The sequence below is a fragment of the Mastigoproctus giganteus genome, chromosome 9 (genome assembly GCF_048544385.1).
Source record: "Mastigoproctus giganteus isolate SK-2022 chromosome 9, ASM4854438v1, whole genome shotgun sequence".
In the NCBI taxonomy this organism is placed as follows: Eukaryota; Metazoa; Arthropoda; class Arachnida; order Uropygi; family Thelyphonidae; genus Mastigoproctus; species Mastigoproctus giganteus.
This window is the reverse complement of record NC_143583.1, coordinates 65,133,208-65,151,983: the sequence shown is the minus strand read 5'-3', so window position 1 is coordinate 65,151,983 and position 18,776 is coordinate 65,133,208.

The following is an 18,776-nucleotide window of genomic DNA, read 5'->3' as shown; positions in this document are numbered from 1 at the left end:
ATCCAGAGTCACATACAGTGAACATTGAAAGAGAAACTGATAATCTATTTGCAAGCGACGAAGGATGGAAAAGACTTGAGTTTAAATCCCGTCGATGTCCCGAGTAACTTTTTCGTAACGTGGCTGAGTTAGTCGGTCTCAGACGAGGGTAGCATGGTTTCTCTGCAGGAAACTAGGAATTTTCGTCCAGCAAAACACCAATTGGACCTCAGAACACATGCAATTTACAGACAGTATACATAGAGCAATATGGCCTTAGTCGCTGATGCTCCTGAAACCTTGCAACAAAAATAACAAACAAAAACCAGCAGAGTTCGTTCTTTTCATTCCAGAGGATTTTCCTAAAAGTGTTTTGTGTTTGTAGGCAGTTAAGGAATTACAACAGTATAAGAAAGAGTAGTATTAGGATATGGAGGTTAGGGCATCGTGGGAAGAGATAGGTATTAAGCATTGAGCCGAGGAAGTTTAAGGGGATACAAAGATACCTTCACAAAGAAACCTCATGATAGACTGGGGAGGTTAAGATGCCAATTAAGTAAAAGAGGATATATTCAATACTCCTGAGAGTATTGCGAGAATACAGGCTCTTAGGCACAAAACGGCAAAGCTATTGAGAATTATACAAATAAAAAAAAAATTTAAAAAAAAGAGAATTCGGAACAAGAGTGTGAAAACGGAGATTTATAGACAGCCGTTAAATTAAAAAAATGAAAGCAAAGAATAAAGAGTACCTAGGGCAATAAGATGAGCCATAGCTAAGAAGAAAAGGGACAGGTGTCAGTTCCTGATGGCGTATTGATTATATTCAGTACAATAGGATAGGCTTTTTGCAAGATAAAAGTGATGAAATAATCGCTAGTCCAGCAGAAATGGCGACAGAGTTCGACAAGCATCTTGCAACCATCTTTACTACTGAAACCACATTGGTGTCAAGGAGGGACAATAAATTGGAATCAAACCATAGTAAATTGAGTAAAATTATGATTCAAAGAAGAGCCTATCGTGTTTGTTTGTTTTTTTTTGGTGGGGGGCACTTATTGAAAAGCTACTGCGGTTCAGAGAGTTGCAAAGCCCCAGGGGCGAATGGCATGTATCTAGTTATCACAAGAGGGCGAGATTATTCATCTGCATCTCGTGATGATCTGAACAACAATAATGTTGTTGAGATCATCACGAGATGCAGAGATTATTCACGTGGATAGGAGAAGTGCCAATGTCTCTACAATCCGTGAGTTTGATTCCTGTGGTTGATACGATTATGGAACCTATGATTAAAGACGCAATACAGGATCTAGACAAGAACAGTGTTCTAAATGTGTCTCAGTACGGTTCTTTGAAAGGATGATCACTCATGGCTTAGCTGGTAAATTTCATTACGAGGTTATTATAACGAAATTGGATGCGATAAATAGCTTTGATATTTTATTCCGGTTTTTCAAATTTTTATTCCGGTTTTTCAAATTTTTATTCCGGTTTTTGATATTTTATTCCTGTTATTAAAATATCAAAAATATTTGATATTTTAATAAGGCTTTTGATAGGAATTCTTTATTGTATAAATTAGAGCAGGTCAGGATAACAGGGAAGATCCATTATTGGATTAGGAGCTAGTGGAAGGACAAGAGAAAGAAGACGGTCATAACTAGGTATTTCTCAGAGTGGACTGGGAATGTAAGTGGGATCTCCTCAGAGATCAGGGCTCAGGGCTCAGGGATTCTTATCTTCCTAAATGATATCGATAAGGGAATATAGAGGAAGCTGTCAAAGTTTGTTAACAACTTAAATATTCAGAGGGTGACTGATGATCAGAACTAGACCTTGCTGCTTGAAATTCATCTGAACCGACTGCAAGTGTGGGCTGAAAATGGCAGCTAAAGTTTAATGCTAATAGATGAAAAGTATTACATTTGAGGAACAGACACGAGGAGTAGGAATTAATAATATATTTTATTGGCAAGACTTGGGGATTATGATACAGAAAGAAAGGAAGTTTAACATGTAGTATAAACAGGAAGCAAGAAGGATTCATGATGTTCTGTCCATGATTTATCGGAATTTTTCAAGTAGAGAGAAGGAGCTCATGATCCCTCTTTATAAGACGACAGTTTGGTTGGTGATTCGACTACACTCTTGGTGAAAAAGATCTGGTAGCTGCATCTAAAGAAAGATTTATAACTTCTGGAGATGGTACAAAGGGCGACTAGGCTGGTGGGTTGAATAAACACCTTGTTGGGGATATTGAATTGTATAAGGCCCAGATGGTGGATCAGTAAAATAATTGAGGGAAGAATATTCCCACTGGTGAGCGAGACACGATTCAAAGGTCACAAATATAAAGTCTTAATAGTTATATTAGGGAAGAACAGTAAACTAGACCTTATGAAGTTTACCATCGGACAATATGTTGTAGAATAACTTAGAAAATAAAGAAAAAATAAATTCAGCCACATTCATCATGGCTTCCTAATGGGCAGATCAACTGTGACTAACCTTCTCTCCATTGAACATGACATAAAACTTAGCCTTGACAATAACAATCAGGTAGACATTATATACCTTGATCTACAGAAAGCCTTTGATTCAGTACCACATAAGTTGCTTTGCCTCAAATTAAAGAACACAGGTCTGTTAAGTAATGCCTTATCACTTATGTCTAACTTTCTTGAAAACAGGAAAAGCAGAGTTAATTTTGAAGGAAGATACTCCTCCACTTTCCATATACAAAGGGGAGTCCCTCAGGGTTCTCCTCTGGGGCCACTACTCTTTGCTGTATATATTAATGACATACAGGATTGTATGCAACATGTTGACATCAAAGTGCTCTCCTATGCAGACGACTTGAAAATATACAAAACCATCAAAACAACTCAAGACTGTGAATCACTGGAAATTGGACTAGACACCATCACCCGATGGATCACAAACAATGGTCTAACACTAAACTTAAACAAATGCTGCACCATGTCTGTCACAGACTACCATAAAAAACACAAGATTATTTATCCCTATAAAGCTAATAATCATGAGCTATCGAGAATACATGAGGTCTCAGATTTGGGAGTATGGTTTTCTGAGAAGGGAAACTTCAACACACATGTAAATAAAACTACAGCTAAGGCCTCCAAATCCCTTGGACTGGTTAAAAGAATCTGCTTTGATTTCACTAATGTACAGCTCATAAAAACAGCTTGCATAATGATCATCAACCCAATTCTAGAATATGCCTCTCAAATCTGGAATCCTCACACCAAAATTCTTATAAAACAACTGGAACGTATTCAGAAATCCATAGTCAGATTCCTGGTGTACAAATCTAGGTTGGAATTGAACACAAAATCCTACAATGAATGGTGCATTCACTTTGGGATTGTACCACTCTACCAAAGGAGAGCTGCGGCAGACTGCAAATTCCTAATGCATCTAGTGGCTGGCAAGCTCGATGCCCCCGAGCTGCTCTACCTCATCAACTTCAGCTGTCCTCCAAGAGTCTTGAGAAGACAAAATATGCTGGCACAAGAGCCATTCAGAACTGATCAACTCAGATTCCACTACTTCAACAGAACTGTAAAACTGCTGAATGACTCCAACATTGATATACTATATGAAAACATTAATATCAAAAAAGAACTACAAAGGTTTTTCAATCAAACTAATAGAGAATAAAAATAAATGATTAATTTAATAATAACAACAATAATAATACTATAAAGATAGGTATACTTAGCCTTAACAAAAAAAAAAAAAAAAAAGGAAAAAAGTAAAAAAAAAAAAAAATCCTTTTTTTTTTTTTTTTGTTTACTTTTTCTTCAAGGAACTAAGTTAAGTAATAACAATTGTATAAAAAAGAAAAAAAAAAAAATTTTGGTATAACAATTAAGATTAATAACACAAAGCAATTAATTCAACTAATTAATGTGAACAATCAAGAAAAGAAAACAACATAATGCTTAGAAATACTAATTTCTCTGTTACCACAGCTTTGCTAAAATGCAAATGGTCTGTAACGCATGATATGCATTGTATATGTTGTAAATTGACTTTGTATATTTGAAATTGTATATTGATACCTGACATTGTGTATAGATTGTAAATAGAAGGATTCTATATTTCTACGGTCAAATTCCTCCTCTGTAAGGCTTCGGCTGTTTTGGAGTAATAAAAAAAAAAAAAAAAAAAAAGAACAAGTTTTCAGAAAAGTGGCAGAGGCGGAGAATTTGGCAAAATTCATGAAAAACATGAATAGATACTTTTTATATGATGGGAAGATATGAGAGCTTTTTTTATTATTATTATTTTTCGGCATATGCAGAATACGTTCATTTCCTTGTATCACTACGCCATTTTAATATTAAAACTATAGCTGCACACTAACTTCCCTCCAAAAAGTACCCGTATCGGTTTCATAGTGACGTCACTGCCACTCATTTCAATAGAATGTTGCTCCCTTCTTTTGGCCTCTATGGCACACTCCACCCTTCTCACTAGGCTTTCCACCAACGACTACACTGGGTATAGTCCTCCATTTCTCCTGAAGAACAGTGACCAGTTGAAGTACCCGACGTTCATTCCATCCCATATATGATCTATATGATTCATATCCGGACTTTGCCACCGATCTATCTTTTGCAAATTCATGTCCTTGAATCAATCTCAACATCATCGGCGGTATTACAAGTAGCATTAAACTGTTGAAATAAACAAGGGTCCGTACCAAAGGGCTACCACATCGCAGGAAACATAGAATTGTCCAAAATTTTAAGCTAGGCTTCGCTGTTCATGATTCCCTACACAATCACCAAAGGTTCTAGGCCAGGCCGCGGAAACAGCGCTATATCATCCCACCTTCGGACAGCAGACATTCCCAGTTGCTACTCCAGTTATACTTCATGCCCACACCCATCCATCTGGTCAAAATGGGGGTGTAGTGAGATGAGTCACTCTATAGAACCGCTCTATCGATCATTTACCATGTTCGTAGCAATATGCATGGAGGGATTACTGATTATGTTGATAACGTTTGATTTATTGGCTTATTGCCTTTCGAGTATCCTCTGGTCAAGTGAAGTGAGCTATAGTGGTCTTCCTCTGGGTTGGTGGACGTTGGTGGTTCTGTAATGGTTCCATTTCATGAAAACATCACCGACCGTTGACTATAGTGGTCTTCCTCTGGGTTGGTGGACGTTGGTGGTTCTGTAATGGTTCCATTTCATGAAAACATCACCGACCGTTGACTTTGCAACAATCGACAATCCACAATGTGGCATCTACCAACAACAACAGCCATTAAATCAGTCAGCCCTGATTTACGCGTCATGACAAGAACAACCAACTGAATAGCGTGGCTCATACGGCTTTCCTATACACTGGACTGAGCCATATGTTCATCCGTGAAGGTTCAGTGGACTGTGAAACAGTCGTATCAGATACTTTTTTGAGGATAGTGTATATAGTGTGCAAGTTACAATGAAAAATTGCGCATTTTTACTGTATAAGAAAATTTCACGCTTCTTATGGTAAAATAGACCAGATACAATATAATTACACAGAAAATGCAGAAAAACGCTTTATATGAACATCTCTAAACAACGTTTTATATGAACATATTCTGACTTAATATAGATCGTATTTCTAAGAGGCTGGTGACAAAATAGCGTATAATAAGTTGTTTATTCTACGTTTTTACGTTATGGTAATTTTAACGGTAACAGAATTAATTAGTAAACCGATTTATCGACTTTGCATTTAATGAATAACAATGCAGCTGTGAATGTTCTCGGCTAATGTACAATACGTCGTTACTCGATGTACGAAAACTGTTTCAAGGTTTATTGGATCAACCAGTTCGTGCCAGTCTCTGAGCTGGTGACAAAATAGCGAGTAAGTCCTTTCCGTCTTCAATGACAGGTGTCGCTTAGAATTCTTAATTAATTACATCGTCCCGAACCTCCCATATTGACTTGACATCGAAGTTTACATGATGTTATAAAGTTTAATGAACTCCGTGGGTGATGCAGTCAATCTATAATGTCAGTGTGAGGTTGTCTGGATGATAAATGTCCAGCAAACTTTGAAAATTCATGGAATCATGGGTAGACAGTGACGTACGTTTATTCTCCTTTCTTTGGCTCGACATTTTACACTCTAGTAGTTCAACTTCGTGTACCCCCCTTGCTTACCCCTCTTCTCTGCAATCAGTGGACAAAGCGTCCACCTAAAACAAACATAATTTTGCTCGGAATTTGCAGAATTCGCTTAATTCACTTAAATGCGATTCTAGCTTCATTTTACATCTCTTGAAATGGTTTTCTCTTGATGATGGTAACAGTGAATACATATTAAGAATATTATAGGTTGTTTCTCGTATATTATTATACTGGATTATTATGACAATAGTCTTGTTGACTCTAGTACAACGATGCATTCAAACTCTGATTATCAGAATTAATTTGAATGTGATCAGTCCTACAAATCAGCTTGTTTAGATAATGGATTTCTTCTGATAAAAACGAAAAGCCAGGAAGTCCAATCTAATTCAAATTCACTCAGCCACCGTCATAGAAGAATACAGTTTCTGCAGCCTTCAGCATATATATCAGCATTATATTTTTCGTCTTGGGCAGAAGTTTCACGGAAATATTCCGAACATCAACAAGCACTTTCCAATTAAACAAAGAATTACTTTACAAAATTTCTTTGAAGTCCGAAGAGCAGCGTTTATGACTCCTCACAACAGGTCCACCTACTGAAAGCAGAAACCTTATAATTGACATAGCCAGTCTCCAATCAACTTATAGAAATCAGTAAATGTCAGCATCATAAAGTGACAGTTATCTCTAGCGTAACCGCTCCACCACGAGAATGAACTCAAGGTCATCACCAGGTGCAGTATATTTTAAAGGTAAAGTGGTGATACAGCAGAAAAGAATTCTATATTTGAAATGACTAATATTTAGTACTCTTTCATTAACAACCCATCTTCGTGGGTGGCACAGCGGTTATAATCGCCATCCTCCCTATACATAATGGAAAAAGCTATGTGTGGAGTCCCATCAATGAAGCCAATAAGTTTTATGGACGGCTTTTTTTTCACTCTGTGGCTGAGTCAATCAGTCTCAGGCGAGGACAGTGATGTTCACCTATCCTGAATACTCGAATTTTTCCAGCAAAGCAGGCAAACTGAGTAAAGAACACACGAAATTTATGGGAATAAATTATACAGTTTATTTAATTTTTTCCCGATTAACAATTTTTTGTGAAAATAATCGATGTAATTGAGGTATATGATGTCTAGCTCTTCGGCAGAAATACAGCCTTAATTTAGAATGTTCTTCCTATGGAAAAATGGGTTTCTGTCCTACGTGTAATGCCCTACGCCCAACTCAATGGACTGCATCCATTGAGTTGGATAACCAATGGCCGCTTGAATACCATAACTGAATAACATTATAAAAATCATACTAATAGAGACCTCGTGGGTAGCACAGTTGGTAGAATCGCCGTCCTCCCCACACTGGGTAGAAAACACGTGAGTTCGAATCCCGTCAATGACGCGAGGAATTTTTAAGGGTCTTTATCACAACGTGTCTGGGTTAGTTCATCTCAGGCGAGAATAAGATGGTTCTTTCCACCCTGAAACTCGGTTTTTCATCCAGAAAATGATGATGCGCCTAAAACCATACAACAACCCAACAAAACTAAACAGATAATATCTCGATGGACCCTTGTATGCTACCACATAGTTAATTGAATCCACACCACCGCGCGGATTAAGTGAAGGTCCCAAAAATAAAACAAACAGGCATTGCCTACAATGGACGAATCATTTTTCATTCGTCTCAGATTCTGTTTTTTGTTCGTCACTTCAAGCGTCTAATTGATGTGGTCAGGGGAGTGACAACCTGCGTTATCTCTGAGTGGGGGGGTTGTATCCTAAAGTAGCGTAGAATTATTGCTCATTTTCCCTTTCCGTGCTGTAGTCAAGTTTAATCACCAGTGCCGTATACATCCCTGCTGTTTTTTGTCGTTTTGTAAGTAGACAGTTTTTAATCTGTACATTTATATTTCAAGAAGTGATTTATTGCAGCATCTGCTCGTTTTTCTCTGTCTATTTTATCTGCTCTTCTAACAAACGGTCATTTGTTGGCATCTTTGTAAATTAATGGTTCTTCCATTATCAAATTTTTTCTTACAATTGAAACCGGTCTTCGTGCGCACGTATATGACCTTGTTTTTATTGTGAGGCTCCGGTAGACCTCATTATTTTGTGGAGAATGTGTCCCACATATGTCGCCCTTTTTATTGCTAGAGCATAATACGTAAATATCAGCCATTGTTGTTGTATCGATTACACATTTCTTTGTCCCTGTGTCAAGGGAGACCCGTGAATTAACTCCATCCCCTTATTGTCTTTTTTTTATCGATGCGTTCTTAAAACTTTCCAATGAACAAAGAGAAAGGGAAGTTTGTTGAAGAGAAGTTTCTCAAAACATATTATTTTGATAAGGTGTTTTTGAATTAACGCTAAGAGTAGTTATAATCGCCTATTTGAATTACATCCCTATTTTTTAGAGGATGATCTCAAGTTATGCGAGGTCTCTCACAGCTGTGGAGTTCTGGGCTTAATTTTTGCAAGCATAAATGTTAATCATTGGGCAGATTTTGGTTTAACTGGTGCAAGAATTTTTTATTACAGCATTCGTAAACTTTGTACATTCTCTCTCGAGCGTTTCAGCTTTATTTTCTGGAAACTTCTCTTCCCCATGATTACTTTTTGCAAGCTCAGAAGGGTTTCCAAACTAAAATATTCATTTAATTCAGAATTATCTGATTCATTAGCACTCATTAAGAATGCTAATCAGTCAGATAATTAAGATATTTCAGAACAAATTGGACTACATGCATTTCTAAATTAAAGGATCATGTGTCTAATATGAATCCGATTTTGCATCTTCTTTTCCATTGAGATTTAATTTGGGTTTTTCTCGCGAATCATACGAATGCATAAGATAGCATGGATGGCTTCATTGACAGATAGATTGTGCATTCGCCAGAGTAAAAGGACATTTGTTTTGACGGTCCTGAAAAAAGGGTGATTGTTTTAAAATGATGCCCTTACAGACGAATTAGAGGTCCATCTTTAAAGCCTCCCGGTTGTACGCTACTCATTCACATAGACTTAATCTGCAGTTACAATCAGTCAACATCTTTAGGCTGTTAAGCTGATGTGTAATCCATGCGAAGGAAGGGCAATTAATTGGCGGATGTCCATGACGGAATTAATCGGATCAGAATTACTCATTTAAGAAGCAGAAGAAGTAATAGACGGGGAGTTAAGAGCACAGACCAAGGTGATACTTAAAAATAACTAATCCCGCATTCTGAAATGGTTATTGAGGCTTTTAAAGATTTCCTACTTTGAGTTGAAAATAATGGATGGATTATTCGTATTTTATTTTATTGGATTTATTTTTTTTTTCATTGTAGTACGGAATTCCATTTCTAAATGTTTTTTTTTTATTACAATTACTTCTTTATATTCAATTCTATGTGATGGTAAATTTTATTTTTATCGATTTCATAAGGGGTTTGAATTTATCCTTCATCCACTTTCTCTATAATGCCTTAAATGGGCAAAATTTCCCTTCATTTTTCATCTCCCACATAATTAAGGAATCACTAACATTTACTGGACTGTTGAGTGCAAAGAACTATAGAATTTTGTCACCTTCTACAGGCGGCCGTGGAAAGAAAAATCACAAAGGAGCCCATCTATACTTCTACATGTTTCTTTTTCCGTCAGTAAAGATCGATTTACAAGGGGACTTCTCCATAGCTTTGTGTTTCTTTCGATGGACACGCAGCTGAATAAGAATCATTTCGCATTCCTTATAAATGTATGTCGGTAAATTCACAAGGAAATCGATTTCAGTACTTTGAGCCCCAGCAAACAGACTTTGCCGGTTATTGAACGAATTGTTCTACCAAAGATAGATTGCACTTTTCAGTAAAATGCCACTGAATTTGGGAACTTCTATTTCGAAGACGCAATGGAACACATCTAAATATTCATCACGAAGAATATTTCAGAACTACAGACATACCAAAGGGAGTAAAGCAATCATAATTCTAACCTCTGGAGGTAAATTGCGCTAATGCTATCAGCATTCTGGATAACAAATGAAGCTAGATCAGCCTCTATTTAAGTAATTGGTCACTAAGTGACTTTGGCAACATTAGCATGCTGTGACGGTTTGGTCAATGTCACAGATCTTCGTAATTGGAAACATTTCCGGTACACTGTGGGAAATACTCTCTTGGTAACAGAACGTTTTAACTAAATAGGGAGGAGTTTGAATCGTGAAACACCGCCACTGCCGTTCCTGGTGCAGAATTTAATGATACACAGCGGGACTTAATAGTACTGATAGGAACGGCTTTAACAAAATTGGCCTCAGTTGTTTAGGGATCCATAAGAGAATCGTTCTTATCTCAGGAACACAGCAATGAGGAAAATTTTAAAATTATCCATCAGAAATGTTTTGTAAGTGAATCTAAGGTGCTCCGTGGATTATTTGGACAGGTTAACAATCCTTGTACAAGTATTTATGAATGAAATACCATTAACAAAAGTTTGTGGTAAATACTTCATTAGTGCTGATTGTTATTGATACTGGTAATTTAATGATTATTGTTGGCGCACTTAAGCGAATTTGGGTTTTTCATCCAGCAAGCAGGCAAAAGATTATTGGCTTCAGAGTAGAAGCATGTCTTATTCACTGCTAAGCCAAGGGGGTTGTTGTGTTATTTATAACTTCCTGAATTAATTAATGCAATTAGGCGTCAGTATATACGTGTAGTGTCTGTTGATTGCATGTGATGTGCTCTATGGCTGAGATGATGTTTCGCGGGATGAAAACCACGTTTTCCAATCCGATAACCTTCACCCGTCTCAAAGCACGAACTAATCAGTAGGCAGAATAACAGAATCGATCTCTCTTTCTCAGAGAATCTCACAATCTGAGGGCTACATACACAGCATATAAAGACACACAGCCACACGTGGATACAAATCAGATACACTTCGAAGAATGGTGAGAATATTTTTCCGAAAAACTGAGTATAGATGCAGATTATTTTCGTTTGGAGTCGCATCCAAGTTTCCTCCAAGTCAGGATTCCCAAACACAGAACGTATTTTCACAGAAACAACAGAGGTTCTTTAAAAGTTTACCGAAACACAGAGTTCTTTTGGGAAATTTTCTAAAGCGGTTTCAATAAAACGTGTCCAAATAAGAGCGTAAACTCAATTTAAGATGACGATAGGAACTGTGGGAATTATTTGATTTTTAGTGAGAGAAATGGCTTGCAGAAATAACGTTAGTGAGCTGGTAGTTTTGGACTCTGATGGTTTTTCCTTCAAAGTGGGAGAAAACGCGTGCTGTGTGTTAGTCGGATAATCATCTGCAATGGATGTTGATGTTAGTTGCTACTTATGGGATTCCTAGATATTTTCTTTCAAAGAAAAAAAAAATCTAGGAACATCTTAGAAATCGCTTTTTTTGGTATGATAGTGTCACTACAATGATAGATGTGAAAATAACATTCTAAGTAAACCAAACTACTCTCACGCAGTTCACGGAATTAGGGTTAAATCTGTTGTAGCCATAAAGGGATTGGACTGTTTGTCTGTTAGCGCTTATGTCAATCAAATTCACTTCTTCTCCATTTGGTCTTAACACGTCACTAAAAGGAACACACGAACTGGTCGGTTGTTCCTTCCAAATATTTTTTCAACCTCAATATTAAACTGACGTGTATATTTTAAAAAAATATTTAGTAGTCAAAGGCCACATGTGTGGTGTTACGTTTCCCGAATTTCATGTTCATAGGAAAAGTTCGATTGAAACGGATTTTTCGTTTTATTTTATTACTAATAAAAATGCTATTTTCTGTATATAAAGACTTTCTGCATTATTATAAGCTATAAGCAAACTTTATTGCTAAAATATTGGGCATAACTTTTAAATGAACACGAGGCAGTTAGAGGTTCATTTCGCTCGCTGGAGTATGCAGAGGGGGAAGACACATTCTACTGCAATCAGGATGCCGTGAAGTATAATCAAATAATTGAAAACAAAACCTCCGATAGCAATGTGAAATAGTCATTCAGGAACTTATGAACCCCAAGCGCGAGTGCGAAATGTTGCCACTGGTGGTGCTTCGAACGCTGAGCGTCATTTAGAGCAATAAAACGTATTGTATAGAGTGATATTATTATGTTGAATGATATATGATTATCCATCTGTTGAATATAGTGCAAATTGTAAATTAAAAGATGAATTGAAGACTGTAATCAAACAGACAAACGTTATGATACTGATTATCGACTCTTCATACCTCAGTATATTGCATCTGTAAATGTAGCTACTGCGCAGAATCTGAACAATCCAGTTCAATCACCCACTGATGTAAAAATGTATGCCAGGGCCTCTCAAAATGTTTTGATCCACAACTTTCTCTCGACTTAGAAACTGCAGAGGAAGAAAATTGCTTCTCAGTTTCTAGTAAAATAAACCGATCAACTTTGATCCAGAAATCAAAAGACAATCGATGGAATGGCGTCCCCCAAACTACCCATACAAAAAGTACAAGACAGCTTCTTTGACAAGAAGAGTGATGACGCCACAGTCTTTTGAAATATGAAAGTTATGACTTTGTAAGATATTATGGTGGACGAAAAACACGCAATCCCAATTTGTAATTGCATTGTAAACTCTTGTTTATACTATGGATTTCTTCCCACTATTTCTCTGAAAGATAATAATAAATTACGTGAAATTTAAAATAAAATATCGACAGTTCCCTTGATGCAATTTTAATGTAAAAATAAAAAGACAGCTCATTAAATTAACCCCCGAGACAAACCAGTTTATTCTCAACCTTAGAATATTTGCTCTCGATGGTCTTAATTTTGTAGACGAGTCCTCACAATAAATAAATTTTAAATATTAATTTAATTTTTACATTGTGCGCTGCTGATGATGAAGAGATAGATGTGTCACCTATCTATTGAGAAGCAGATTTATTTCTCACTGACATCAAATAAAAATGTTTTATTCATTCATTATCGTAACATTTTCACCAAACTATTAACGGCCACCTGAGATAGTACATCGAAGATTAGACGTCTCAGATCCCCACTTAAGAAAACTAATTTTATTATATAGAATGAATACCAGTAACCTCTCATCCCAAGAGGGAATTATATATTAATTGATTCCTTTAGTTACAAAATTAAAAGCACGTCGACCCCTTTAATGCTGACTTTGCAATAATCTGGGGCGCTCATCTGGGAGTACAATTATTTGCATACATCAATTCTTCGGCAAGAAATTTCTGCATCCAAAGAAGGAATATGGTTTCATATGTGCACGCTTTAAGCATTTATATATAGTGAGCATTTCCCTTTTGATTATTACTCACAGAACCGATTGGCGTGAGGGATTCTGTAATATGCTAATGGTAGCTATTGGGTAGGGTAATGTTTCCTCTTTTATTACGCTCTACTTGCAAATAAAAAATACATATTTTTTTTCGTATTGAAAAGCAACGTTGACGACATTTAAGCTTTGTATCCAACGTTACGGTTTCTTTCTCCCCATTTATAGCACAAAAAAAACAAAATTAAATATTTTCCTTCGGCTATATTTTTTTCCCTTTCTTGCCTTTGCATTAGCTAACATAGAAATGATTCAATTTTACTTTTAGATGACACGAAAACTTTACTATCGATTCTTTAACGCTTTGGCAATGCCTTTTGCATCACTTATATTCCTTCCAACAAAAGAAAAAAGAGAAAAAACATCCAGGAGCAACTGTAATCTTACCTAATATAGAAAGCGTAAAGTTTTTTTGTCCCTCGACAAATATCACTCTTCATTATTTGTGGAATGTCTTGAGGTTTTAGTCAAAAATACGATAATAAAACAATCCTGCCAAGGTAATATCGAAGGGACCGTGTGGTTTCTATAAAAAAGGAACGTTACGTAAAACTATTTTTCCCTTTAATTTTCATTAGATTGACATCTGCTAAAAGAAATGGATGATCGGGTTGTGCATAGAGAACACGTTTTACTGGAATCACCTCGGCAGCTTCATCCGTCAAGAATTTCTTTTCAAACACGACCGATTCGAATTATTTCGAGCGATACGAGGCCCAGTGCAAAAAGGTTACACAACAGTTAAGGAAGATTTTAGGAAAAATCTTAAAATCCAATAAACTCGTCCACTGAAATTTTATATTTGTCACACGACTAGTAATAATGAAATATGCTCTTTTTGTCTTTTTCCTCAGTGCAGCGCAGAGATCGTCCCCCATTTTACACCCGCCTCGTCCGAAATGGAATGTGGCTACAAGTCTTGGGACTCAATATAGCCAAGATATCAGTTTACTGGTGGCTACCGAAGTGAGAAAGAAGTGCGTCATTACCAAACAACTAGCACACGGTAAGGGTGGTTGAGGAAAAAATCAATAATTCCACTGAGAAAGCGTGCAGCGAAGTAATCCTTGGGTATCGGTAACCGGAATTCGTGACTCACCTATTAGACCGGAAAGAAAAGGGCTGTGCTGTTGTTTTTCTCTTTGGTTTTTGTGGGGAAAATCCTTCGTAGCCTTTAAAAGGAAAAATACAAAGTAGAAAGCTTGATGGGAGAGTTAAAGCCGACAGCCATTGGCGCGTGGTCACTCCGAGGAAGATTTGTTTATTGCGAGTCACACCATGATCCAGCGTAATCGAATGAACGTGATGTGGAGTTTTCCATCTAAACCACATTTGAAACAGGCGAATTTCCGCGTGCTATCAAAACTGCTTGGATTTATAAAGAATTAATGTATTTCTGTTTCACGTATGAGGTTTCCTTGTTCGAGATAAGAACAGAAAATGGTTACGTTAATTGACACTGCAAGAAAATAAAAAAATAACAGCTCGGTGCAGTCCAATAAGTTAAATCACGACTCTCCTAAGATAATTCACACTTTTTTTTGGATTTCTGCCAGTGAACTGCGCACCTTAAAGAACAAAACAATTCTATTAATGCCCTTCATAGATCAATACAAATATATACTTGTTTCCATAATGAAAGATAGGAACAGATATATAAAAATCTTTTATGCTTCTACTTATTATCTTTTATTTTTATTATATTTATCTTTTAATTTTTTAAATCTTTTTCTCTTTCTTATATAAAAGAAATCTCCATATTCTCTTCTACAGGACGTTCATCCCTTTATCTATAAACTATCCGCTGTATTTCAGAAGCAATCCTTTGGAATTTGGTTCTGCCCAAGGGTGTCAGGGAGTGTCTATCAAGCGGAATCTTCATCTGATGAATGAGGATTCCATTTGATTGCTTGAAGATTTGGACACAGAGAAGGATACTCTTGGAAGGGGAAAAGCTACTTCTGAAACAGATTTCGTTTGTAATGATGGACAGATTAAAGAGACAGCTGGATTAGTTTAATTAACGGAATTGATAAAATACCTTTTAAGTTAATGTGTCATACATATTTACGATTTATTTAAGTGTAACAAAAGAAATTATTCCAAGTCCATACACTGACGTAATGAGAAACAAGCCCTCTCAATCTGGCGTTACAACTATAAATGAACAGAATTGAAATTATCAGCCAGAAGCAAAACAGCTTATGTTCATTTCACTCCAAATCTTTGCTAGAGAAAAAGTTACGGAAAATTTGAATTTACTCTGCCATTCAACAACTTGGTCAACTAGTTTAGAACCTCTTTCCATCAATAAATGTAGCGGAAATAGTCCTCCGTTTCTCCTGTAGGACAGTGACCAGTGTGCTAACCTTCCAGCACGTGTTGGTATAGCCTTCGCCGGTTGTTTCAGTTCATTTCATAGGATTCAAATTGAGATTCTGCGTCGGCATTCCGACTTTAGTTCATTCATGTCCATGTACCATTATAGAACATTAACAGCGGTGTGGCATCGGGTATTATCTTATTTAATTAACATGGGTGTACGTCAAACTATTTAATCTTATTTAATTAGCATGGGTGTACACCAAAGAACTATTGAATCCTGTTTAATTAACATGGGTTTACACTATGCGATATCGTAGGAGCATGAAATTGACCAAAATGTTAAGATAGGCGTCCGTGTTTTGATTACTCGCACAACCAGCAAAGATCTTAGGCCATACCATGAGAAACAGCATCAGTGTATTGTTTTTGTAAGTTTCGTGTATTCTGTGCTCAATTTGCTTATTTTATGGACAAAATCTCTCGAACTTCCGGAACAAATCCGTGCGATTCTTTCCTGAAACCTGTTAATTCAGCCACATTACGGCTGAGTGGCCTTTCTTCTTCAGGTCATTGACAAGATTGGAACTGAGGCTTTTTACACCCAATGTGCATAGGATGGTGATTATATCCAACGAGATCGACGGTGATTATAGTGTCACTACCAGCGAGCACCTCCTTTAAGCATCCTCCACCGCGACACCTGCTCATTTGATTGGGACAAAGTGTAGTGAGATTCGTCACCTTATAGATATTTCCATTGCGCCTTTGAATAATTACGGTTTTCATTGCGCCATGCATGGTGAGACTGCTGATTGTGATTCTTGATCTTTGGTTAGCCTGCCGCTCTCTCATGAAAACCAACGCTAGGGAACTCCAAGCATAGCGTGTTCGTACAGACTTTAATCCCTCTTCTAAAACTCCTGGCTGATGTTATCCTCTCGAATATCCTTTGATCAAGCGGAATGAGCTTCCGTTGCCTTCCCATACATTACTGAACGGTGATGATGCGATGGATATGCACCAGGGACTTGCGATGGTGTAGGCTATCAGCACCTGTAAGAGTAAACAAGTCAGCAATGCACATCGATAATTATACTTCATTCGAAATCAGTGAGATTAGTCCATACATATTATAACGAAATCAACTTCTGTAGCTGAAAGGAGGATCAAAGGCTGACACAAGTAATTATAGACCTGTGATCTTAACTTCTGTTCCAGGAAAATTAATGGAGGCACTGGTTAAAGAAGCACTGCAGGATCATCTAGAAAAGACTTCAGTTACAGCTTGGACACAGCATGGTTTTGGTAAAGGAAAGTCTTGCCTGACCAATTTGATTGGATACTATGATGTGGTCACAAAGGAACTGGATGCAGGGAATAACTTTGATATCATATATTTGGATCTTAGAAAGGCTTTTGATACTGTTGCACATGGAAGACTGCTGCACAAATTGGAGCAGTGTAGCATTGGAGGCAAATTGCTGCTATGAATAAAGGGGTGGTTGAGGGGAGAAGACAGAGAGTGGTAATCAATGGACACTGCTCATCGTGGACTAATGTTATTAGTGGAGTCCCTCAGGGTTCAGTGTGGGTTCATTATGTTTTCTGTATTTATAAGTAATTGATGATGGTATATCAAGCTTAATGTCCAAGTTTGCAGACGATACAAAGGTTAGCAGGGTTGTTAAGGACACTACTGACGCTATGCTGTTGCTGCTGCAACAGGATCTGGAAAGGTTGAGCAGATGGGCTGAGAGGTGGCAAATGAAGTTTAACATTGACAAATGTAAAGTACTACACATGGGAAACAGCAACCCCAGAGCAACGTATCAACTCTGTGGTACTACACTGACAGTGGTAGAGAATGAAAAGGACCTGGGCATAATTGTGCAGGCAAATATGAAGTTCTCTGAGCAGTGCAGACGGGCTGCAAGAGTAGCTCATGGTGTCTTGTCAATGATATACAGGAATTTTTTTAGCCGGGATAAGGAGGTGATTATTCCCTTGTATAAGGCAATGGTCAGGCCACACCTTGAGTACTGTATACAGGTCTGGAGGCCTCATTTCAAGAAGGATGTAGAGATGCTGGAACGAGTACAGAGAAGGGCAACAAGATTGGTGAATGGAACAAAGGGTCGCTCTTACGAAGAAAGGCTTAAGTTTTGCAAATTACAGTGTCTGGAGACTAGGCACCAGCGAGGTGATCTGATAGAGGTGTATAAAGCCTTGAATGGTTTGAGCATGCTCAATGCTGATGGGATTCTTCCTCTTGCTCAGTATAATCACCTGAGAGGGCATAAATTCAAATTGAAGAAAGACGGATGTAGGATAGATGTGTGGAAATTTGCCTTTAGCCAGCGGGTGGTTGGTTGGTGGAACAGACTTCCATCCCTTGTGGAAGTTGTAGCCTAAATAAATTTAAGGCTCAGCTGGACAGGTATTTCGAACGAACGGAGGGGTGAAGCGGAAGTGTTTTTTTTTTTTGGCTGATGCTGCATAAGCTTGCTTTCTTGCGTAATATGTCTCTACTAATGCTAATGCTACTAAGCTCATATGCTTTCCTGGTGTACTGGCCTGAATCATTTGTTTATCTATGAAGTTCCAATGGACTATGAGAACAGGGTGTTGAATACGTTTTGTAGAGTTGTGTATTTAATATCTGCAGAAAGGAAGCTAGTTCGGTTCGATTCGTGTCCTATTCATGATATGAAGCGTGTTGTTTAGAGGAACATTGTTTAAATATCGGAATGATGTCAACAAGTCCTGTGCACCAGAGCAGCATATAAGATCGAGATCAATTTGGAATGCTGCGCTGTCTTCAAATCGTGTTAGGAAGTCTGTCCAAATCTAGGAATCCAGCTGAGAAAAACCGACATTCTTCCGAAAAGAACACCTTGCCAGTTATTGGTATGCGATTCAAATAATTCTTAATTGCAAGGTATTTCTGCTGATT